The 26,965-nt window shown below is 33.6% G+C and overlaps 1 protein-coding gene across 5 annotated transcripts in view; it reads right to left on the bottom strand.

Annotated features, from left to right (window-relative positions):
• Nucleotides 1–26,965, bottom strand: part of LOC124360471 (elongation of very long chain fatty acids protein-like) — an 86,418-nt gene that overhangs the window by 40,869 nt on the left and 18,584 nt on the right. The window contains exons 1-2 of one of the 5 annotated variants that reach the window (XM_046814146.1): nucleotides 19,085–19,172; nucleotides 6,342–6,386 (exon numbers count right to left, since the gene is read on the bottom strand). The gene's annotated coding sequence lies outside the window, so the exon portion shown is untranslated. Of the gene's footprint in view, nucleotides 1–6,341; nucleotides 6,387–19,084; nucleotides 19,173–26,965 lie in introns of those variants that run through there. The other 4 variants (XM_046814138.1, XM_046814162.1, XM_046814154.1 and 1 more) reach the window with 4 other exon arrangements.

Raw genomic sequence — 26,965 nt, 5'->3', positions numbered from 1 at the left:
TAGGAAATCTGACAAAAGTAAATAATACTTTTATCATAAAAATATCCTGTCTGACTCAGTCGGAAGAAAAGTATGTTTGACATGAGCCCGTCATCTCGAAACGTCAAACTAAAGTTTCATAGATTTAGATGTTTTTTCCCACAACACTACGCAGCATTAATATTTCTTTTAACTCGTAAGTAATAATTTTAGACACTTCATAAATAAACAAAGGAAAACTAGGAAATCTGACAAAAGTAAATAATACTTTTATCATAAAAATATCCTGTCTGACTCAGTCGGAAGAAAAGTATGTTTGACATGAGCCCGTCATCTCGAAACGTCAAACTAAAGTTTCATAGATTTAGGTGTTTTTTCACACAACACTGATGGGACAATAACCATCAATGTAGGCATGTTAATATTATCTTAACAATTTAAAAGATTTAGAAAATCCATAATTTTGAAACCTTACTTGACAAAAACTTTTATAACCATATAATTTTTAAAACGTGGACTTGATTTAGTTTATCTGAATAAATACGAAATGTTGTTTGTAAACATTCAATTATAGACTTCTATAACTTTAAACTACCTCCATCTTGAAACCTTAAAAGATTTCGAACAACAGGTAATAATTGAAGCTTGAATTACTTTACAATATCATAAAGAGTGTCATTTTTTATTTATCTTTTGAAATACTGGAGATGACAATTTTGCCCAAATGTGAATGACCACCCTTTTGAAAATTTTTATTGGTTAAGATTGGGTAAAGAACTCAACCAAACTATACACAAGTGGTACCTCTGTACGAGATTTATTCCTCTGTTCGGTCTGTATCTATTGAGAACTATGGTAGTTATTGTGTTACAATTATTTCCACAATACTACTTAATGTACTCCCACTATTTGTAAACTAATCGTGATATCAAAAATTAAAATTAAACAAAATTTTACATAACTTTATTGGTTATTTGGCTAATGGGTAAATATAAAGGCAGTATATTCAAATCAATATCATTATTATCTATCGAATGGGAGACAATGTCGTATTGAAGTTTTCTCAAAATACTTTACAATTTAATACAATAATAATACTTATAATAAATTATGCAGTTATAATGTAATTTTTCAATGACCTCCTGTGGTCAAAAATGTTTGTCATACTTGTCTTAATTTATTTAAAATATCATATTTTTGTGTCATATATAGCACTGCTTTTGTCGATTGGATACAAACTAGTGAAATTGTCAGAGAACTGGACCAGGATTTAGAGAAACAGAGTTATTTCAAGGGAATTACGAAATTCCATTAAAAGCAGAGGAGGCGTTCCCTACAAAAACGTCCGACACAATGGGCCATACGCAACGGTCTACGCCATTTGCACGGCGGCGGCGCGGAGATACCCGTGGAGAATCGATCAGGTGCGTAACTTTAGGATTAGGTTACGCAACAATCGATAGACATAAATATGGCAAGGCTGTATTTCCATAATTGCTGCTCCGGGCCCGTGAGCGTGCAGATGCACCAGGGAGTGATTTTCCGCAGCGGAGGCCAATAACCTGAACTACAGCCGAAAGTGGTTTCTGATCTAGCATCATAGAAACTGGGTTTACTATTTTAATTTGACCATTTATTTAATAAAATTACTTCTTTTCACTGAACGATGTAGCTATTTACAATGAGGTGCAGGAATTCATATTGAAATTAAATATGGCAATTATTCAATTCATTTTGGTGGATTTAGTATTATAAAAATCTTCGCATCTTAAAACTATATCCTAAGAAATGTTGACAATACTGACAAAAATATTACCTACTTACATAATTTATCTATGCATATTAAATTCATTTTACCAATGATAATTGTATGGTATTTAAAATATGTATGAAAATTGAGATATGATTTGGATACAAATATGTTGTATTAAGTTTCATAAATGGGGCTTCTACGGACCTCAGAAAAGATATTCTGTACCGCCACCGGCCTTGTACCAGGCCCCGGTATAATTGTCCGAAAAGCTGTCCAGAGTACGAGCCAGCTTCTAAATGATCATCACTAAAATAACAAATTTAACTAATTTATAACCTTTAAAGTATAACAGATTTAAAATGTTGCTAATTTTCTCTAGGTTTGTTGAAAAGTCATTTCGGCATATAATTGTTTTTGTCTTATTTGGTCAGATTCCGTTATATGCCCCCAACGCTTAAACTTTTTCAATGAGCTTAGAACGTTATAAAACGATGTAGTTGAGTAACAGAACTAACATTATTCCCCCAACGCTAATTTTTCATTTACGGATGATTATAATGAATTACATTGGTTACTAGCTAAGAAAAAAGGGTACTTACGGATTATATCGACCACACCCCTACATTTCTCCAAACACAAAAATTCAACAAAAATAAAAATTACCAAACAAAAACTAAACTCTTTATTGAAAAAAACACACAAGACTTGTTTTTATTCCTGATCACTCCACCACGCAAAATACGAGTGCCTCCGGCCACCGAAGGTGCTGGCCCGCGCTGATGTTAACGAAAGAAAAACATCCCTCAAGATAGTACCTATCAGTAAAATATCAAATTCTAGAGGGGCTGATCAGAAATATAAATTGAATTGTAATGGAAAGGCAAATTATGTACCGTGCAAAAAACTTAAATAATCATGTGATGCCGCGCGGCCTGCCGGAATCGGGATTCTCGAGAAAGATAAGATAACAGCGACAACAATACCGATCGCAATACCTGGAAATGCTTGTTGATTGATGGAATATTAGTTCTGTTACTCAACTACATCGTTTTATAACGTTCTAAGTTAATTGAAAAAAGTTTAAGCGTTGGGGGCATATAACGGAATCTGACCTCTTATTTAAATAGATATACAACGACTCGAGTTTTATTGCAGTTTTCCTCGCAATTTAAAAATAGTGGTTCATAAAGAAATATATAAAGTCCTTGAAGGTAAGCTGTTTCTTTTACTTGAACCCTACAAAATTGCGAGGTATCATCATACATTGGGAAATATATGAAGGAAAGGCAGTTCACCAAAATGTTCATGTGCTTTTGAAGTCCTCCTTATACCAATTTTATGATGGAAACTTCCGAAAATGTAACTGTAAAATTTTGTAACTAACTGTCTAATCAGCACAAGCAAAACGCGTTTGTTTGGAGAAATCTCCGGTTCTACGACCAAATGCTGTATTTGAATATCGCTAAAACAAGATATTATTTTAAACATTTTTCAAACGGAATATTTCTTTCTTCAAATTTGAAAGGAAGATTGTAAGCCTGAAGTAACATGTCTTTTCCAGCTTTGATTATGTATAAAGAATGGATTTACAATAAGGCTAATAATCTCTAAATTGTTAACCATTTTTAAAAACAAATAATTATTATCACCGTGATGGATGTTTTTCGCTGGTTATAAAAATAATAACGTTAGGCGTTTTCAAACTCTGTGAACAAGGAGAAGCCATACCAGCAGAGGGCAATCGAAACAATGGATGATTGTGAGCAGCTTACATACACTCAGTTTTAGGTGTAATGTTGGCTCCAGTGTGTGGCTAACTTGCCATATTCCAAGTAATGTTATTCAGCTATTTCAAGGTCACCAATGTTTATATAATATAACAAAACGTGTGACCTTACGTCATCACGATTTTTACACTCGTCAATCAATTGCGAAGTAAAATGATAATTTAACGTTCGTGTAAGTTTGTAACCGACCTTGTTGTCAGATCAATTTTCTCACATGCGTCACAGCAACATACGGTTGTAGCAAGTACCGGATTCTCACGATGCCACTTGTATCCTTTTCCTGATTGGTTCCATAAATATTTACTGGCCGATAAAATATTTTAGTTTAGTTTGTAGTTGTAGTGGCAGTGATGTGCTACACCCATAATTACTAAAAACATATGTTAAGGCAAATTTTCTCTATTAGAGTAATAGTGCATGTAGGAGGTTTGTATTCTGCATGTTGAAATGTAAATCTCAAAAACTGAACACGAAATTCCTCTTCTAATGTACGAAACAGTTGTTTATCTGCAACCTAATAATTATTCTCGAAATAATATATTTCAAACTGAACCTGATGTTCCAAAATTCCCTGCACTGCCATTTGGTGTTTGAAATGAGTGAAAATGTGAAATGACATTTTAGGACTTGTGAAATTATTTGTGTCGAATTTTTAAAACGTCGCACAGTTTCTAACACAAAGTATAGGTGACAACTCAAAAACCGTAAAATAATTAGGGCCATTGTGAAAGATTTTATTGAGACATAACTAGGATAAATATGGCCACTCTGGCTTAAATATATTTAAGAGTTTATTTACGATAAATAAATTCCAGAATGGAAACCTTTATAACAATGTTTTATTATACATGTGAACTTTTATAAGTAAAAACATTTCCGTTGTGAGTACAAAAATTTAATACTAAGTATTAATCGCCACCATAGTATGAGGTTTTATGCTCATGTTGACGATTATTGTACTAAACTTTATACTACTTATCTTTGACACATTGTTAATAGTTTACTTATCATTATTTAACTATATACTATATTTGAGCATTCTTTATTTTATTGGTTTTGAAATCACTGTAACTTTTAACATGGTAAAACATTGTATTTAAATAGACAGTGGTTCCTAAATGACTAAGTTAAAAAATTGCCAAGAATAATAATTTTAACAAACGTTTTCTACATTCTAAATTAAAAAAAAAATATATATATATATATAAGGTGTTTTATAAGAAATTTAGAAGTTGACCACTACTTTGGAAAGGGCGGCAAAAGTTTGAAATTCTAAATTTGTGTGTTCAATGGTTTCTGAAATGCATCGCTATGTAATTTTCCTGTAACTTTAGCAGTTACCCTTGGTATTAAGATACATTTGGTGGCACAGTTAAATTGGGCCCTCTGGTTATATATTAATATGTATACATACATAAAACGTCAAACTTTATTTAAATATTTAACGAGAAACAAGAAATGAATTATATAATATTTTATGGAGTCTAAGACTACAAAAAACTATCAACGTCACAAATGCCACACCGTAGCGTCATTTTATGCAGATGTGTTGAATTAGCTTGAAATTATACTTTAATGTGTAAAATCATAAAGAGTTTATAGCTCTGTGCAGTACCTGACTGCACCCGGTTTTGATATTTTCATCATTTCAATCAAATTCGCTAAATAAGTCTTGAGATAAATATTGAATCGAAATGCACCGAAAACCGAAATCTTAAGAATAAGAAATGTTAAAATATGATAAATAAACTTTGAGGTATGTATATTAATTTGAACAAACATGACTATACAAAATCAATGGTAACAATAGCAGAAAAAATATTTTATCATATTCAATCTTACAAAAGGATTGCTTCAATCACAATATTAATTATCGTCAGTTAGTCATATATAATCTTGTCTATATAAAACTGTTTTGAGTAGTAATAAGTTTCCTAAGAGAACCACTGGATTGTTATTTTGCTATATTTCTGATTTACTCAGATCTTGAGAGTAATTTTTATGGATCTAATATGTTTTAGATATAATATATTTCTAAAAATTCGGAGAAAATTTTGAATACTCTTCAACACTTACAAGCAACTGAATGCCTATTGTTCGCATAATCACAATACAACATAACAACTAAATCAAAGTGGATAAAACAATCAACCAAAACTTTCCTCTAAGTTTTCCAACTTTTCAAGCCCTATTTCCACAAACATGTATTTTAACGTTGTTCATTCACAGCAAATGTAATATTAATAGTAATGAAATATTATGTAAATTTTGGATGAGCCCTTTAGTTTTTGTGATTCAACTTAGTCAAATTCAGGTCGTAAAATATGTTAAAAGATCGTCTTACCGAAACACTGAGCAGAGGGGTGGTTCTTGGCGGCAGAGCGTGTCACTACTAACGCTTTCGCTGTTAACGGTGGACCTGGTAAGAATATCTTGGAAAGCGGGGAAATAATATGTCGGAGAAAGTGAGTTATAATGGATTCCAACTCTCTAACTTTAACGTTAGATTCTAAAGAGCCGATTCTAAAGATAATAAAACTACGCATTTGTAAAGATCGTTCCTCGCCCAACCAAAAAAGTGAAATCATAGTTTAATATGGTTGGCAAAGAGGAAAAAGACTATATCATAATATCGAGATAATTCATTTACCTTCACTGGCGTGGTAGAGGGCAATTTATAGTTTTAAATTCGTTTTTAAATAAAGTCCTTTTTGATTCATTAATTATATTCATAACGTCAAAATGGACATTAATAATAATGGATGTTGTGATGTTAATATTTATTACCAGCACATTTACAAAAACATATAACTAATTCTTACCTACAGTATTTAAGAAGATACAGGACCTTGCGCCACAGGACAAATCTGAAAACAAGAAATAATTATCATTGATGGATTAAATTTAATGTTATGCCAAAATATTATACTAAGACAGTAACACAAACCAAATACATGCTAATTATCTTCAACATTTCAATCTTAAAGTTGTTATACGTTTAAATCTATACCTTATTCGGTATGTTTAATATTTATTAGTGATGTAACTTTGTACTTTGGTGTGTAACAAATAATAACGTGATCTCAACGAGAAAACTACAGAATAAATAAAATAGTAAATAAACAGAGTATACCGTAAAATTATCCATATAATATTTTACAGTGCGTTAATGAAACATGCAATGAATTTACTTTGTTGGGTTGGTATCTTTCATACAAAGGTGGAGAATTTCAACAACGGTGTTGCGTTCTGTCAGGTTCTTCGATACTTAGTTATATATGTTTATTTGTTATACCTTTAATTTGATTCAAAGTTCTAAGAGGATGAAGAGAGCAGAGAGAGAGAGAGTAATTTTAAACACAAAATAGACCGTATGCGTATGAACTCTTTAAAGAAAGAATTAATATACAATTTACTTTTAAATTACTAATTAATTAACACTGTTCGTAAATTATTTCCTCTAACTACTATCACGATTTACTTCTGTTTAGTATATGAGGAAATTAAAATGTAATTTATGACCTTAACTGAAAACAAACTTACACAATGTATTACTTCTTTCAAATAATACTAAAATAAGTCTTAAAATAAAAGGAATTAGAATGCCTGAAACACAGTGGCGTGAATTCCTTACCACAATATCATACATTAGGATCATTAAACATCCTGAGACAGGAAAATGAGTGTGTAATGTACACACTTGGCTACAGACCAAGAATGGATGTCCTGTCGAGAAACTGACAGGAATCTACACAAGTGCAAATTGTAACTTATATCTGTAATCACGCAGAAGAATGTAATTTATCCGGCTGACACGTCCCCCGCCCCGAGCACAGACGCACAGATTATGAGACAATTGGTACGTACAATGAAGTGTGCACAGATAGTGAGACAGTCGGTACGTACAATGAAGTGTGCACAGATAATGAGACAGTCGGTACGTACAATGAAGTGTGCACAGATAGTGAGACAGTCGGTACGTACAATGATGTGTGCACAGATAGTGAGACAATTGGTACGTACAATGAAGTGTGCACAGATAGTGAGACAGTTGTTACGTCCAATGAGGTGTGCACAGATAGTGAGACAGTGGGTACGTACATTGAAGTGTGCACAGATAATGAGACAGTTGGTACGTACAATGAGGTGTGCACAGATAATGAGACAGTTAGTAGGTACAATGAAGTGTTGACGATATGTTTACGCTGAAGAGTGCTCGGAGCCACACAAGACGCACTGGTAGGGACGTGGGGTCACTGGTTATGGTGGCATTGGCATTGACAGGCCCCTACAGCTTATTGGTATGGTCAGGTGTAACCGTGACGTTGAAAATAGCCCTTGTGTGTGATTGTCGTCTGCCTACTGTCGACTGATCTATCGCAGAAAACATGAAACAGTCTTGACAGACCGAACACTTATTTATTCCTCCTGTTATAAACAAATAGATAATTCGCGCTGTATTTAAGACCTAGCTGTATTAGGGGCCATCTTGATTTGTACATACACTTTTACGACCTTAATTGTAATAGTAAAATTGTGACTCACATCTCATTTCAAAGTATATATATATAAAGAAGTATATATATATATATATATATATATATATGTATATATATATATATATACATATACATATACAGTATATAATACACATCAAACACTTTATGGTTTATTCAAATATTTTTATTGTTGAGAAAAAAACTGTCATGACTTTTATTCGCTTGAATAATAATAAGTATACATTTTGCCAGAAAAAACTAAACAGTAAAAACTGTAAAACTCTTTAAAACATATTATGTAAATATATCAAATTAAATGAAGTCAGAATTCCAATTTTGTAATCTTTCTGCAAAATTGTTAAATAGTTACTTCACCACCGGACAAAAAGTGATGAAATATTATATGGAGAAGTATTAAGGAAAATTAAATTTGCCCTAATGATCTCACTTCAAAGACTACATGACATCATCAATCTGTATCAGGGAGCTCAAGCAACAGTTACGTATAATAATTCCTTTAGGGATTGCGAGGACTAGGCTTAGCTCAGAGAGAATGATGGATTGCAATAGGAATTTTCCCAACGGGTATCATTAACCTTAGGAATTATTAGCGTCGGCTCGTCATAAAGTAAAAGATTTTGATGAGTCCTGATCAGAAAGTACAAGATAAAAGCCAGGATTTATCGATTTCTCACAATGATGTCAGATAACCTTAGATGTATCACGGTTTTCCTGACGACCCCTGAAGAAGCCTTGGGAACATCGTGTTTACGCCGTACCGTACTTGAAAATAATTATATTTAAATTGATAAATTAATTGTGTACCTCTATATTCTTACGCTAACGGCGTCAGCGCGGTGAGAAATTTAATTATATTCCACCGTTACGTCTGAAACATACGCTGTTGTCTGCATAAAATGAATCCATGTACCTCGGATTTTGTGGATGACTTGAACTAATAACTTCTCCGCCCATTCAGTTTAGATTATTCTGCCTTCCACTGGGTTACACTGGGAAACTTTTGTCTTTGTCATATGGAGTCTCGTGAGTTTTCCAATATCTATGTTGAACCAAATTTAATGAAGTATAGAGTAAACAGGAACGAAATGAAAATGGTAAAAATAATAGAATGCTGAACGAAGTTAGATATACCTTTTCTATATTTCCGTAAATACATGAAATATGAAATAATGATTTTCACCAATTAGTCATATTTTGCATCTTATCATAGGCATTCCTTTCTGTACCACTCCGCTGTTTAGATTAGAATTACCAATTACACTCCTCTTTGATGATATTTACTTACAGTTTTAGGTCCAGAAAGAGAACGTTCGCTTTGTGGTTGGCGGATAAGAATTCTTACTAAAACCATCATTGACCTTTAATATTTATAGTGATATTTCAACATGAACATAAGAGAGCATTATCCTATCGGGAAGTCACTGGTCTCCAAGTGTGTTTCAGTTCCATACTCATGGCAAGAATGATTCTGACAATAAGCATGGTGTTTTTACATCACGCAAAAAATAAAGATTGATAGACCAATAAAAGACACAAACTATGATCACAGCGCACCTAAATAGGAGGATTTAGCTAATTTGAATTTCTTTACATGACTGTCACTGAACTCAAGGACGCCTTAGGACATTAAGGCGTCCACGCTCACTAGGATAACCTTCGTTGACGATAATCAACGTCTGTAAAATAACCTAGGAAAATTACTAGGATTTGTAACACCCAATAAGTTAATCGTTTTCCGGAAGGATGTGAAACATCCCTCAACGGTATTTCCATTTCAAACGATTATCTCGCCGGTAACTTTCCCGCGTGAAAAATGTATATGATACAAAGTAAACGATTACATGATAGGCTCTCAAGGAGAACTGCAGGATGTGGCCACCCACTGCTGGGCTGTATTTATAACAGGGTAATTACAGACCCATCGCACTCACTTGGAATTTTGCAAAATATTTCTAAGAAATTATTAGAATGTTTGCTGTTTTATTGTAATAAATTCCAAATAGTTGCTATAAAAATATGTATGTTGCTGTAAATATTTTAAAGGGGCAAACAAACTTAAAAATAAATGTATGACCTATAATGTGATATGCAAGTCACGAATTGTGAGCTACTTCGACGATTTTTCAAAGTGATTTGTTGTGGAAAATATTTGGAAAATATGAATTGAAGAAAGTATTAACTCACTATACCATATCATGATCAGTATAATGAAACATTAATTTCAGTTTGAAGTAGACGGTGAGCTCTATTAGGATAGTTTGCTGAGACGGCAAGTGCCGCTCCACTTGATGGCGAGTCACCTGACCCACTCTGCAGCAAGTGTCTGTATTGTATTCAGCACTCTAATGGCATGCGGTTTACATAATGACAATTAATGTGGACTACTTAGCCAGCGTTATCTGGCGGGCGAGAGCGAAAACAATGGCGGAGGAAGTGACCTGTCTCAATGCTCACTTACACTTTCAATTGGCTCTTTTATATAACCAATATTTACACAGTAAGATATTCCGTGACTTCGTTACTGATGCGAAATAGTACTCATGGTTTTAAACCATGTTCGGTTACGACAGTACTTTCGAGAATGTTTCAAATGTTAATTTATGCTTTTATGCAGGAGTATATTACCAAAGAAGACAATTGAGGAAATCAGCAGTTCATTTGCTAAGGGCTAGAAATACATTATCTTTAAATCTACTAATTATGTTTTCACATACATCATACATTACAGGTACACATTTTAATACATTAATAATTCGTCGCCGTAAAATTTTTTTGCACCCATGGCTATATTTCGTCATAATTTAAGGCCAAACTGCAAATTATGTTCATCTGTAAAACATGTATTCCCAAAAATGCACTTTATTCAATGCATGCCATATTTCATGAATATAAGAAGTTTTGAACTAATCAAGGAAAGCCTTGAAGCAGAGTAAAAAGTGCAACGAAACGGGAAATCAGAGTAGCCGCTAATCTGCGCGGCAGTTTAGAACTCTTGGGCAAAAAGAACATAAAATCGGCCGCTTGGACACGATAGGCGCGTTGCGGCGCGACGTAGATGCAGCACAAGATATAATGAAGATAATTACTGTGTGGAGAGTGGGGAGACTAGCTTGATGTAGAATGTCCCAGCTGATTGTTGTTTTGACAGCAGGTTGCGTTTCTTGTGGCTTATTTTACACCATAAACACAGAGCCTTAGTTCTTCTGTACTCAGCGTTCAAAGCACCAACTATCATCTCTACTGAAATTATACCTCCTTCTGACTACTCATTATCGTTCATTCTATATTCTTATTAGAGGTTTAACTGTTTCTTAGATCGTATGGTTCATGTAAATTATTAATTATTATATCAAATCTTTGAATAAAATAAGAAACCCCATTTAATTTAGTTTTAAAACAAAGAATCAAAAATGGTTTTAAACTAATAAATATTATTTTCCTATCTAGTGACCGGTGTCTGTTAAAAAATTACTTTTATTACATAATATATCCTTTGCGTTGACAGTATAAGATCAGATTTTAAAACAATAAAAGAAAATGTATTATTTAATATATTGTAGAAATGGAAACGGGAAACTCATAGCTGAATTTAGGCTGAAATTTCAAAGGCATAAGGTAACTTGTTCATTTCTCTTCTATAACAGTAATTTATTTGTGAACAGAAGAAAATGTTTACATCATGAATGGTTGGCTCCACTGCGACAAAACTTATAATTTCTATACTTTGCTGGAGTAAATTAAGGTAAAACATACATGTTTCTTTTACAGCACATAAACAATTCGTATGAATAAAATTTGGATAAAGTCAGTAGAAAGTAGTAACTAGTAAAAGAACTATAATTCCTTCTTGTTATTCCTTTTAATCTTGGAATAAATATTGTACATTACCAAAATTATCTCCGGTTGGGAAGCTGGTTGTGATGGAAGGAAGCACAAATAAGCAATGATTTGAGTATTCCAATGTTTGATGAACTCCTAATAATTAGGTACTAATGACCAAGCGATGCAAGTTTGGAAACTCTAGTGTTTTCAAAGAGGCAGAATGCAGAAATGTGACCCGCTTGATAAAAACGAGGGTTTATACTTTGCGTGCACATTGAGACAAAAATTTAATTTACAACCGAAACTGAAGTTTAACATGCAGGTAAAGCAATAGTGGGGGGCAACATGAAAAACTCCATTATTGTTTGATTTTGTTCAATCCAAATGAGTTTTTTATAAAAGGACTCTCCGGGATTCACGTGGCCCACAATAGGTTAGTTCGATTGATTGCAATTAAAGAGGTTACGACAATAGCAAGTTGAGCAGATTCCTCGGTGCGGATGTGTCAGCAATGACCTAGAGCCCCAACTGCTTGCGACAGCCTCTCCGCCTCTCTGGCTGGCCACCGAACAGGCGCAAGAGGGCTCCGCCTCGACTGCCTTGCCTATCTTCGTGGAAATTTCCGTTCTGAGGGCAACCAGACGGACTGGTCGTTTGCCTTTCTGTTTTTTATCACCGCCCAGGACACGCTCGAAATTCGTCCTTCACGAGTGTAACGCTCACAGGAAGAATATACACTAAATTGTTTTAAATGAGTAAATTATTGACAAATTAGATTTCAAGGTAAAGTAGATTTCCTGTCAAAAATTTACAGCTCTGCTGCTTGGAGTGATCGACAAACTAGAAACATATTAATGATAAAACATATACACAGTTGAACACTTTGATAAATCGTACTGTTTCAAAATATCACTGACTCATTAGTAATTGAATGAAATAAATGTTAAGCTATCCGGGCACTTCGAAATTTCAGTTTAGGTAATGCCCTTTGACTCAAAACACCAAATAAAAATACCAAAACGACAAAATAAAAAAAAACTTGAGGTAATATGTTCAGCATTGTAATCAAACATTTCGTACCACATTATTGTAAACTGTTTATCCTACTTGTATTCATAAAATTCATTATTCTGTATGTATCGTATAGTCTCATTTTTAGATAACTAGGTTATTCTTAAGAAACATTTTTTGGCTAATATTACGTTGTATTGTTTTACTCCAATTACAATATGAACTACATTTTAGAATTATCCCACACATGCGTTCAAATTAATATTCGATGAATGTTTGAGGTAACTTTTAGATGATTTATTATATGTGTTTTTATGACTGAATAAAATGCTATCATGTTATGTGTGTTCTCTGACCATCAATAGTCGTGTTCCACAATTTCAAATTTTCTTGCATGGGTCTCTGAGAATATTGTTAACTTTCAGAGGATATTTTTGTATGACTAGTAACATAAGTCAACATAAGATTATCTATTAATCAACATGTAAGTATACTCGCATGTATCTCCCACTTGTACGTACACGTGTTTACCAGTCCGTCCGGTATGTAATTTAATTATGATACAGTAAAAACTAACTGAGCTTGATTCTATGTGATTATATTAGTGCAGTTAAGCTGTTAGAACTCTTCCTTAACTTTGTGAACGAAATTTAATGTAACAATTTCCAGGTATGAATACCACTGAGCATTAAGCATATATGTTACAGCGTTCATATTTGATGTCCTGTCTTTAAATGCAGTTTTCTCACCAAAGGAATATTTATGGCAGACAGTATTGACTGTAATGCACATACTGTGCACATATAGCCATACAAAATAAATGTTACATTGTTCCCACATGCCGATTGTGGAATTCCCGATAATATTGACAAGCACGATCGCTTTGGGGTTAAAGTCAAGGACATTCTGCTGCAGGCTTGGAGGCATGACAGTTTTGTGGCTCTTGCAGACGCTATAATGAGTAAAAGTGTTTTTGTCGAGAGGAGGTTAAAATAAAAGTTATATTGAGATCTTGCACAATACTCATCATTTCCTTGTAACTACTTTTTCTAAGTAAACTATTTAAGCTGAAAATAGTTAATGTTAATAAATAAGCATTGTTTGTGAGTTATGTATAACATAATAAACATATGAAGGTTTCAGACTGAATAATGACAAAGTATTGAACAAATGTATTTAATTTTAATTTAAATAAATAAATGGAGTTAATTTCACAATATTACCTTCCCTACTGCAAATAATGAGTCAAATTCATGTTATGTTATTTTTGTGATATATAGGCCTATATATAGATTTTTTGTTGATTTTTTTAAAATTAAACATTTATGAAAAAATTCGCCTTGTCTAGATAAATAATCATTATACGTTTCTTTAGTTGCAATGCCTTATAATCAAAACAACTGTTGTAGTAACATTGTAATTAGAAGTTCACGCTTCCCGTTCATAAATTGAAAGTTGTGGTTTTAAACCTGAATAAAGATTGCAGAGAACTAATTCCTAGGTATTGATAAGCACTTTAATCTCTCTAATTTACGATAGGAATTCAGCAAACACTTGCACACAGATTGCTTTGGGGAATCTATGTTACCTTCAACCTAAAACGCAAAGGTAACTTTTAATATCTGCGTATACATATATTATAGTTATGACGATCGTTTATACTGTAACTATTTTACTTATCGAGGTTTACTTTTGGTCTATACTTTCTTTTTTGGGTCAGTGTGGTAGTAGGTAATGTGTATAAGTATATTTATGCAGTGTGTAAGTAAGTACACTTATGCAAGCTTTATATATATATATATATATATATATATATATATATATATATATATATATATATATATTGTTTAAAGCTTGTTATAGCTTGTTTGAATTTCCAAATATAGTTTCTCATCGGTTATTTCAGCCACTCCGAGGCCAGAAAGGGTCACTCTGGATAATCCAAATAAGAGAAACTCAATGTTCGTGAATTGGTTACTTAGACAGCGAAGATTGACATGTTGAGGTCACCTCTCTCAGTTGTGATCTGACATAAAAGAACATTTCACTTTACCCGACCTTCAGCTACTATCAAGTGGTGACTAATGCTGCAGCGTTCAACAGTCCTGGTTCCTAAAGGAGGGTCATCAAGGCCCTTCCTTGACCCTTCCTGCCGCAGCTTCCGGAAAAGTACTGCACAATTGTTATCCCTTCTTCACCAATCACACACTGTATTCATTGAGTCTGTAGTTATCTGCACAATAATTTCCTAAATTACACCTGAAATATTTCAGTCTTTTTTAGCCTATATATAAAATATTCTTAATGAGCACAATAAAACTAGTTTCCATAATTCGAAATAATATTTTCTTAAACCTTTAATATGAACATGATTTACCATCCATAGTTTAATTCTGCAAAAGTACTATATCAAACAGAATAAACCTCTGCACATCCAAAAACAAAACAAATCTTTTTTGAACAAAAGCGATTTGTTTTTAATACAACAGTACAAGATTAATACAGAATATTAATAGCCTATGGAATGACACACACAAGAGTGCTTTAGTGTATAGTTAAATTATGATATATTTAAAGAAACTATACAGGACATTGTAAAAGCTAAAAAGTGTCAAGAAAGCTACATCGGATCAGAGGAAGCACACACCCGCCAATCATTATTGTTGCATTCCTCTATAAATTTTGAATTTTTTGTACTTGTTATTGTATTGTAGATTTTTGTAAACTATGAGGCCTTTATAAACTAAAACTGATGTAATCGTCATATTTATCGTCAAGACCAACGTAATCAAAATTCATGGTCTATAGAATAAACGGCTGTATAATGAAAAGTTCCAAGCTTTGTAGTTCATGACACAAAAAAGGGTAGTTAACTAGAATACTTGGAACAGGTCTGATATAGTATGGTATCAAACGTTTTAGTAAAGTAATCATCTGACTTAATGACCTTTTTTATTGTTATGAATATGAAACCAAAGAAACCTTGAGCTTTTTCCCTCCTTCTCGTTACATGCGACTGACCTCAACCCGACGCCTACACATATGACCATACGAATGAAAAATTACATTATTCTTAACCTTGATTCGACATCATGAACTCCCACCCGGTTTTCTAGCAGTTCGTCACACACGTCCTTTACTAATTGTTCATTTACATTCCTCCCAGATTATTCTCACCCTTTGGAGAACTCAACTGTCATTAACATTCATGAATGTGGAAACATCGATTATTTGCAAAGGGTTTGAGTAGGCTGACTTAACACCTGACGTTTAATTACATTTCGTGGAAAGAATGTAAATGCATAATATAGACAGGTTGTTGAAATCTGTTGACTAATGTACGTACACTTTTAAATTTTAAGGATCTTACAAATTTATAAAAAACTGTAATCTACTACCAACCAACTTTAAAACATCTTTAACTACTTGTAATAATTTAAGTTTCGGATACCAATCGATAACAACAACACTACATTCATCAGGTTTCTTATGAATAACGTTCTCGTATATAAAATAATCTACGTAATGACGTATTATATCTTGCACTCTTATTCTTATTCCTCAACCTTAAAAGAAGTAAAATTCCATTCATTTACAGAATCAACAGATTAATGGTTTTTTTTAGAAATATTTTTAGCTAGTTGGCCATTTTAATCTTTGAGGTTGTGAAGTAATTATCCTAACTGGTTACAAAATTTGAATCAATTTATGAAATCTCTAATCTCTTTTGAGTATTTTTATTTTCCACAATCAATTATTAACACTCTCGCCTTAATTAACTAGTTTCACCTCTGTTCAATATCGATTCATGTGGCTCTTATATTTTTAATAGAAAATTAGATAAGCTTATGTTCATTTTAACATTGGTGGCTATTTTAAGAGTCTAAATAATACTCATTAAGTAGTTGTAACCCATATGAAGTTACGTTAAAGGAAGGGTAAGTCCTAAAACCCGTTTTTAACTCGTTGGTTGCACCATTCTGTGTTGTCCTGGCGCCTGTGCCAAAAATATTTATCCATAAAGTCAAGGTCAACCACGTAATGTACATGGTGAATACTAAGTATTATATACTTGTTGATTAACATAACATTGCAACAAGTATGATTTACAGAACAGAAGTCCACTGTTCTATGTAATTGGTAACACTACCTGTAATTCGCGACATATGATTAAACTTAGATTTAATGATTGGTGACAATGCTTGAAGAATTTGTATTGGATTGTCAGTTCAAAATAATATTCACCATGGCATTTTAATAATTGCTATATTAGTCCCATTACTAGGTTGATCACAGTTTTTTGCATAACAAAGTCTTACTCACGTTTAGGTAGATTTTATTTACAAAATCAGTGTATTACAATCGCTCTCATGGTAGCACTATCGAAAATTTCTGCATGAGTTCACTGTAGTTATATATGCTATACAGGGTGATTCATCACCCTGTATAACGCGGCTTTTGGAAACGATAAATGCCCCAAACATGTCGAAACTTGTACAAAAATTGATTTTACAAATGTCTTTTACTAAGTTCGTTGGCCAGCTAACACGTACACTATTCTATTCCATTACGGCGGCCGTTTGATAGAAAGATTTATAGCTCCTTTATTTATGAACCGGGAAAAAAGGCAAAAGAGTTCTGAAATGCTTATAATATTTTCTAAACAATTTGTCATAAACAATGTTTCTGTATCTCGAACGGTTTATGTTTTTGTAATAAATTTAATATTTGGTCTTATGTACTAGAGTTAACACTTTTATATACAGCTCTTGAAAACGTGTATATATATTTTAACATTCGGTTCTGTAAATAGTTGTCACATTTATCCATAACATTTTCTCACCAAATTATCCAAAATTTTGAATCCATACAGATTTATAATTAATAAATAAAGAATAATATTTATCTTGCTTTAAAAGTTCATCTTGCTTTTGGCATCTCTAACCAGAAGCTAGTTATTACATAAAAAATTAATGATAAACAAATATGTGTTTGGATGAACATATATAATTGCTTCACCGAACACATGTTCGGCAACAGACCTAAGTATTAATTACACTATGCGAACGTAACTGCGCAATATGTACCGTAATGACTTAGGAATGTTGGCATACATAAATAATGATATTATGATAGCTTTTATAACAATTTATAATTTTTTAATAGTATCAAACTATTATAAAGGAAAAAGGTATAAAGGAATTATCATAGTTGTGAGGAATTTTAAACATTGCTTAATTTGTGTGCTCTATTTTTCTATTTTCACTTAGAATGATTTATAAGAAATTTTTCTTAGGATTTAATATATGAAGATAAATACAATTCATGTTTGTGAAATCTACTATCGTATGCATGGACTCTGTCATTAAACACAAAATAAAGATGTAGCATACAAAGATGTATTATAAAAAGCGTAACAGATCAATTTCATGATAAATACGACAGGTTATGTTTGATTGATATTATCTTAAGTTTTATGACTTTTCAGTTTGGGTACTAACGGCAAACTGTAGACATATTTTAATACCTGAGAATAAAATTAAGCTTGTGACTTGTTTTATCCTGTTTATATTAAATATCTCTAATGTGGATGTGGTTCCTGTGTACAGGTCCGTGTTCATTAAAAAGAACTGGTGACACTGACGAATCTGTGCCATTATAATTAATGGATAACCCTCAAATAATAAAATAATAATAGTACCGTATTCATTCAATAACTTAACATATTCTGATAACTAAATGGATACGACCGACGTTGCTTGTTATCATAAATAAATATTGCCATTTATAAAAGTAACGATTTACAATTTAACTATTAAAACTTTGCTAACTATTTATAATGAGTTGTTTACAGTCAGATGCATAACACATTTGAATGTACGGCATAGTAAAATGTGTACTAAAACGTCACGTTATAATCTTGTGATTTATATTTTGAATTTATGTGTTGTACCCATAAATAACAATTAAAACTACCTGTGATCATATTAGAGCTGACAGAAACAAATTCTTTACACTTCAACATTTTCAAATAGAATAGTCACTAAATTAATTTAATACATTAATATTGTGTAAATAAATCAATCTTTTGTAATTGCTTGGTAAAATCTCATACAAAATGTTATCTGACAATATACTATGAGGAGAAACCTCTCTGTTGGTTTAAGTCCTTTAGAGAGTGGATAACAAAAGTAAACAAACACGGTACTTACAATAGCGAATCCTGCGCCAAGAACGGGCGAGAGGACCGCGCAACACTAGACTAGGCAAGGCACTGCCGGCTCTGCATCAGCAGTACTGTGGACTGAACCCCACCCCTTCCCACAGACTCAGCGTGGCCTGCCCTGACCTTCATTCGCTGATAACACCGGTCCAGAACTTCCAGAAGACTCTGCTGCTACTTGATAAGGTGATCTTGTGCGTCAGGTATTTCAGGTTACTTTTCACTAAACAAGAGTCAAGAGAAATAAATTTCAAGTCGACGGGAATAATTAGAGTATCTGCCTTTTCATATATCAAACATTCTTTTCTAGCGTTTTTTAAGTATTATTGATTTTTATGTATTAAATATGGAAGAATTCCACTTATGTTCAATGACGACAAGCCAAAACTACACGACGTCTTGTTCAAGGTCCTACAATACCAACCAACTGTTAGTGTGATAACTTGACGTGAAAGTGTATAATGCGTTCAAAAAAACCTGGATGTATAGACCAAAATATTTCGTCTGGCTATGATTTTCACGAGGAGATTCCCTAAGAAAAAACGTGCAATTAAGTTCAAACGATGGGTTTAGGATTATCTGCAAATTTGCCTCAGAAATACACCATTTCCAAAATAATATTCGGATAGAATGTATTCAAATCCAAACTTAAACTTTTATTACGCGCAATGATAAAAAATACTCATAATTTAATATTTACATGGGATTAATTGAATCCACGTAGCTCACCAACAGCCTGTACAGGCACAATACACTACCACATGATGAAAAGAAGTGATGTAAGACTATAGATTACATCTTTTAAAAGGTGGAAGGAACGTTAGACACCGAAAAATATGGGAAGGATATAAAGAAGGAAAATAAGAAAATAATTAAGATATCTTTTATATGAAATCCACTTAAATATGAATTACTAGTGGGATTTAATCATAAATATTGAAATAAAACGGCCGGCACATTAATCAATTAGTACATTTAGCGGAAGAAGGATTCACAATTAATTCCTTAATATCTCTGAAATGGTTAGCTTAGTGAAAAGTAACACGGTAATACAAATGTTTTAAAATAGCATTTTATACCCGAAATCGAGACAAAATGTATTTAAAATGTTTGTATTGGCCGCCTTTTGTAAAAATGGCTGACATAAAACATTTGAAAACCACCAAATTGTTTATAATATGATATCCAGGGATTTAACTTTTTATAATATGTCATTTAAAACGGTTGGAACACTTATATCAAATACTCTGTATACAATATAAAATTATAATAATGCTACACGCAAAATATATACAAATACAAATACGAATAGTTAATAGGAAATTATTATTTATTTATTTGATGAGTAGGTTATGTTTAAGATTGAAAAAATGTATAAGACTTATGTAAAATATTTATAACTGGCTTATAATACTTCACCAGATTGGAAAGAATCTTCTGCAGTTCATGATCACGTTGTGAATTTGTTAGTCCGATGGAAAAAATGAATTCACACGATATTCCGTAGTTTTTCTATATCTAGATATGCGGTGTTACTGAGATTCTCGCCATATTCATTTAATTACTTTATATAGAAAAATGTTGCACTAGTCTAACCTTCTGTTACAACTGCAATCATGAAGTTGTTAAAACATGTTTTCAACATTTTTATTTATCCCTCACTTTTTCATTCAGGGAAGAATTTCTAAACAATAAACAAAACTAACTTTAAATCAAGTTTTGATCAGTCATTCAGTTTTTAAATTAACTTGATATTAAAAAGACATATAGGAGGTGGATCGTTCAATTTTTGTCAGCAGTTACCATCTTTTGCTCTCGCTGTTCGGGTATGGGCCAGTCTTACCCATGTGAATTACCTTGTTGATGGAAGCTGATAACTCCGTTGAACCAGGTTTTAGATTTTATCTTTATGATTGAAGGTAACGTAGGTTGAAACAGAAGGTAGTGAGGGCGGTGGCTGGCCAGATCGTACATCAAGGATCTCTTGTATCAGTTGACCCTGTTATAGATGATTGATATAACAATTTGGGGGCACACTGTTGAAGAGCTTTTACAACTAAGATTATCTTGGATAACTTTTCGAAAAAGCAAACGATGATCTGCAGCAGGTGGCATGACTTATGTCCTTTTTATGGATTTGGGTGTTCTTCATTAACACATCCGCATCCCAGACACTTTTTATGTGTGATCCACACAAATAAAGTGCACTGTTTAAAGATCCTCGCTGTGCTACCAATTAATTGTCTGTAATCTGTAGTAGAAGCTATTCGTGGTTATCATTGAAATTTATTTCGTCAGTAAGTTGGGAAGTTTTCAGATAATTGTTTGACCGAGGTGGGCGTGTATTGGATTCATATTTAAACTGTTTCGCGTCGATAGAAAATGTTTTGTATGTTGGAAATATGCATTTCTCCAAATATTAAATCTTATAGTTATATGAGTTGTGTGGAAAATTGGTTATAAAGGGTTTTTCATTTTGGGCTTTAGGGGTTGTAGATGTTGTCAGCCTGTGGTGGCCATGTTGTTTTGGTGTCAGCTGTTTCATTAGATTTTTGTTGTTCATTAAGTTCTGCCATTTCATGACAAGTTCTTTCATCATGACGAGTTTACACGATTGAGTAGCACGTTCAGATGATTAAACTTTATTATCAAAATGAGTGTTCACTAGTTAAAACGTTACGTGCGTTGCGGCCATTACGGCAGACGCGGAGGGCCTTCAATGTCAACTCTTCAACGTTTGGTAGCTAAATTCGAGAAGACCGGTTCGGTAAACAACCAGCCTACACCCGGACGTCAAAGAAACAGCAGATATATCGAGAACGTCACCGCTGTCCGTGAAAGTGTGCAGAGGAACCCGAGGCAGTCAATTCCTCGCCGTGCACAAGAACCCGATCTTTCGCAAAATTCAACTGGGCGAATTTTGCGTCTGGATTAAGGCCTGCATCCGTACAAATCCAACTGACCCAGGAGCTCATAGGTTATTGCCATAGACCACGCCGTTTGTTCGCCGATTGGGCTTTGGAGCGTTTGGAAAAGGACCCTAATTTCGGCCGAAAAATTATCTTCAGCGACGAAGCACATTTCTGGATGAATGGCTATGTAAACAAGCATAATTGCCGTATTTGGGACAACGCCAGTCCACATGAGGTTCACTAGGTAGCGATGCATCCACAAAAAGTTACCGTTTGGTGCGGATTTTGGGCTGGCGGTGTGATTGGTCCGTTTCTTTTTGTTTTTTTTTAACAACGTTGCTGAGGCCATCACTGTCAACGGTGAACGCTACGGAACGATGATAACAGATTTCTCTTGGCCCACAATGAATGATATGGACGTAAACGACATGTGGTTTCAGCAGGACGGCGCTACGTGCCACACAGCGAACGACACCGTTAACATTTTGCATGAACGATTTGAAGGTTATCTCTTGCAGAGGTGACGTAAATTGGCCACCAAGATCGTTCGATTTGATGCCTCTAGACTTTTTATAGGGTTTTCTGAAGTCGCAAGTCTATGCCAATAGGCCTTGATCAACCGATGAACTTAAGATCAACATAACCCAGGCCATCACTCAAATTCAACCGGATTTATGTGGCTTTGTAATTGAAAATTGAACCACTCAAATCAGTACCATTATGAGAAACCGCAGTGATCATTTCAACGATGTCATATTCCATACACAATGGCATACATAGGCCTGTCATTTGAAAAATAAATTTCTTTAAAATACTCGTATCATACATAGCTTGTTTTATTTCATCTCAACATCTACCCGCCCAAAATGATAAACCATTTATATGGAATTAAATTAACAGAACTCCGAGAGAAGTATATGTTTCTGTAACCAGAGACAAGGAAACTCTTCCTACAACTGTGGTGACAAAACATTGGGATTCATGTCTTATATATATACATGTCTTAAGTTAGCAAAATATTATCTGAGAAAACATTTAATTTTATATGTTATAACTTTTTGAAAATCTTCTATATCAATTCCCACTAAAACTTGAGTGAATGTCATCATGTTCGTAGTTAGAACTTGTCTTAAAGTTTTACTAATGCCTGGCAGATTTGTTGTAGTGCATTTCACAAGACAAGATGGTGGCATTTCTCCTTATTTAAAGTTATCTGATAGTATTTTGCACTGAAATATTCATGACTTTGCAATGCTTCTTTAATTTTATAAAAAATTCCAATTTTACATTAATTGAGTTTCATGACATTATTGGATAGAGATTTTTTCGATCACCACGAAAAATGTTGAATGGATTACCTATCACCTCAATCGTGCAGGGTTTTAAATGCGGCCGACATGTATCGGTCAATTAATTTGACCATTGAGTATTACAATATATAGGTCCCTTAATCGTAAAAGATCTGTTGGTCATGTTACTTTTAATTTTGTTTATTTTGATATGAGCTTAAATGTTTCACAATGGGCATAGAAACAATTTCGTGAAAGGTTGTGATTCGTTATTAGAAGTTTTGGTAATATCGGTAACACTTTACTCAGTTACACTACACAGACTAACATACTTTAATACTATTTGTATGTATTATTCTTAATAATTTGGAAAAACTTTGTTTCTTAAAAATAAATATTTGAACATTACAATCTTTTCTCATTATTGAATCAATATTGTAACGGCAATTATAATAAGTTTGCAATACAAGTTTAGTTTTTTTGCTTTGTAATAAATCCTTAGCTTTTTAAATACAAAACTTAATGTACTTTGTATAATCAATGAAACGCTATCAATAAATCTCCAAATTGTGACGTTGAAACGACGCAAAGAGTTGATTTTTAACGTCTTCGTCGCTGAATTTCTTCTATCTCTTCCGGATTCCTAGAGTCGAGTCTGTGACAATGTCAGATTTCAGACACAAAGCGTCCTTAAAATTGAGCTAAACTCACATGATTTGGAATACTCTATTCAACTATGAATGCGGTATTACGTTAGTCTTAAATCTTAGGTTTACACAACCCATGTCATGAGTATCATCTGAGATATGCGGTTCACACTGAATAGAAACATTGCTTACCTTCTTGAGATATTTCGGCCTCGCTATTGAGAGCTATCTTTAGTCAACAGATGTTAATCCGTCTGAATGATTCGGAGCTTTACCATAATTGTCTGAAGCTAACCGATTATGATGAAGAAGGCTTCTTTATTACAGTCTGACATCTTTTTGAGAATTTCACGCTTTCTTATTTTATCCTTCTTATTTTATTTTTAAAATATTAAGGAAATATGATATGAAAACTGTATTTAAGTCAGCTAAAAAATTGGACAACTCTTCGAGATCAATAAAGGACTTGATTCCTTTGTGTACGCTGCGCTGCGAGTCTATGAAATGCCGTAGTTTACACTCAGTCTACATTGGGGAGACGAAACGCCTGATATTTATTTATTTATTCTCACGGTACAAACCAATTTTTACAAAACGAATATGCAAAATAACATGGCTGAAGTATAATAAGTCGCTGTCAACAAAAACAAATAACATGTCCAACAACTTAATAACGATAATCCATAAATACTTAACGTGATAGACAACGTTAATATCAAAACAATAATTGTGAAAAAAGGACTTTCTAATCAAAAGCATGATTCACAGCAAGTTGTAAACTATGCAACTAATTAATAAGTAACCAAAAGTACTATTCTAAGTAAACAGTGACAAATGCAGTTCATGTAAAGGATAACACCGGCAGTACCCCGGTTAATATAAACGAGATGCAACAACAATCAATAACAAGGGTACAAATAAAGGTGATAAAACAAAATGACAATGTGTTGGGCAAAACACAAGGCACAGATTGCATATATGGCACAGTAAGTTACCGTCCCACGTGACAACCAGTGTGCCCCCCCCCCCCCCCAAAAAAAGCACCACAAGGAGACATCAAATAGCCCTCAATGGTACCAATAGGAAACACCATTGTGGCCCTCTAACGACCCACCTAGACAGAACCGCACACAAGACACTGTACCACCGATCTCCTGAGGCAGCCTCGGAATTAGCGAATAAGTCCACGAGTCCTGCAACGCTGTTGCCCTCTCGCTGTAGCCTTGGGATGGGACTGTGAAGCTGGTAGTATGCGCCAGATTGGCCAGTCGTGAACAAAAGTTGACATCTGGTTCCAGATGGCACCCTGATGTTGACAAACGGAGAAGGGCCGGGCAGTCAATTTTGCCGTTCATAATCTTGTGAAGCAGTGTCAGGTCGGAAAACTTACGTCTAGAAGAGAGGGACAGAAGTTTTTAGCAATGTTCAATCTCAGCAGTAGGGACGTCCAAATAGTTGACCGCACTAATACTCTAATGAACCACACTCTCTGAACGGATTGGAGGCTATCGATCTGTCCGATCTGGTAAGGAGTCCAAATGACAGAGGCGAATTTTAAGTTCTGGCGAACTAATGCTTGTACAGAACCACCAAGGCCCGCGAGCCAAGCACAAATCTAGCCGACCTGACATTGAATCCCAGAATTCGAGAGGCTTTGGAACAAATGATGTCGATGTGTTCTTAGAAATCCAGGGAAGATTCAAGAATAACATCAAGGTCTCATACTGTCATACCTTTCAATGGCGATTCCGTCCAGCAGGTAGTCCACGATGATCGGGTTCTTTTTCAGATGGAAGTTAGTTGATTTGGATTTGGGTGAGTGGATGAATAGGTACGCGAGTGATTGTACATATTACACACTCGAAACGTTAAGACATGGAAACGGTTCCAACTTAGCAGAACTCAAATTTAAAATTACCTACAGTTCTAATGAAATATTGTAGAACTTCGAAATCAATGTTCTTGCTAACATTTCCTAGTATTATCACAAGAGAACCCTTACCTACAAATAATAAAGAAAGAAAACAATTACAACGAAGAAGAAAATTATCAAAAAGCGTGCAATCTATAATAAAGAAGCCAGATTGATCATAGTTGGTTGTTGATTTGTTAAGCTCAGCCAATCACGACAAAGCTCCACCCCGTTTAAGTCACCTGTACAGGCGAATATTTATTATTGGCAGTTTCGATTTAACATTATACTATTGACATAAAGGTGGCTCTCGTCAGCGAGGCCGAAATATTTCAAGAATGTAATTATGTAAGTTTGTTTCGACGCGGTGAACAAACGCAAAAACATGGATGTTAGTTTTTATTGTTGTAGTTTCTGTGCTGAAATGTTTCTTTTGTGAATACTTTGTGTTTCTGGGTGATTTTTCACTGATATCCACGGCATATGATCAGATGTTTTGTTTTGTTTTTGAAGCACTCCGTTACTCCATAGACCATTTGCCTTTAAGTTGTTTAAAAAAAGGCTACCCAGTTGTATAATGTAATCTTTTCTGGTTTGAAAAATATGGTTCTTATATATGATTATACGGATATAGATATGATATGGAACTTGTTAAATGTAAACATTTGTCAATAAAATATACCTCACCTTGTCCTGCTTCCCATTAGCCTTTGAGCTGGAATAGTGCCAATCTAATTACATGTTTCTATACAGCAACAGAGCCTTATAAATATTCGCGTTCTATAATCGATTTCCTCATGATTTGCTGATTTAATCTAAATTTCTACTTCTTAGTTTAATTAATGATTGTAAAGCATAATGTAGCGATTGTTAATGTTTTATTGCATATGTTGCATAAAAAGTCATTCCTTAGAAAATTTTACAATGTTTCAACTCTTATTGTAAACTTTTAGTGTTGATAAGAACGGGATATTTATTAAATTTTGGAGTGGTTTATGTCCACTCAGTAAAAAGTATCATCACTAAATAAAATACAATTCTTTTGAAGTTTATAATAGTCGATTAAGGTGTCCGAAAAATATTTTGTGTGTCATATATTAATCAGTTAAA

Source organism: Homalodisca vitripennis, chromosome 1, assembly GCF_021130785.1.
Source record: "Homalodisca vitripennis isolate AUS2020 chromosome 1, UT_GWSS_2.1, whole genome shotgun sequence".
Taxonomy (NCBI): domain Eukaryota; kingdom Metazoa; phylum Arthropoda; class Insecta; order Hemiptera; family Cicadellidae; genus Homalodisca; species Homalodisca vitripennis.
The sequence above is the reverse complement of the archived record's forward strand: the minus strand, read 5'-3'. Positions and strand labels throughout refer to the sequence as shown.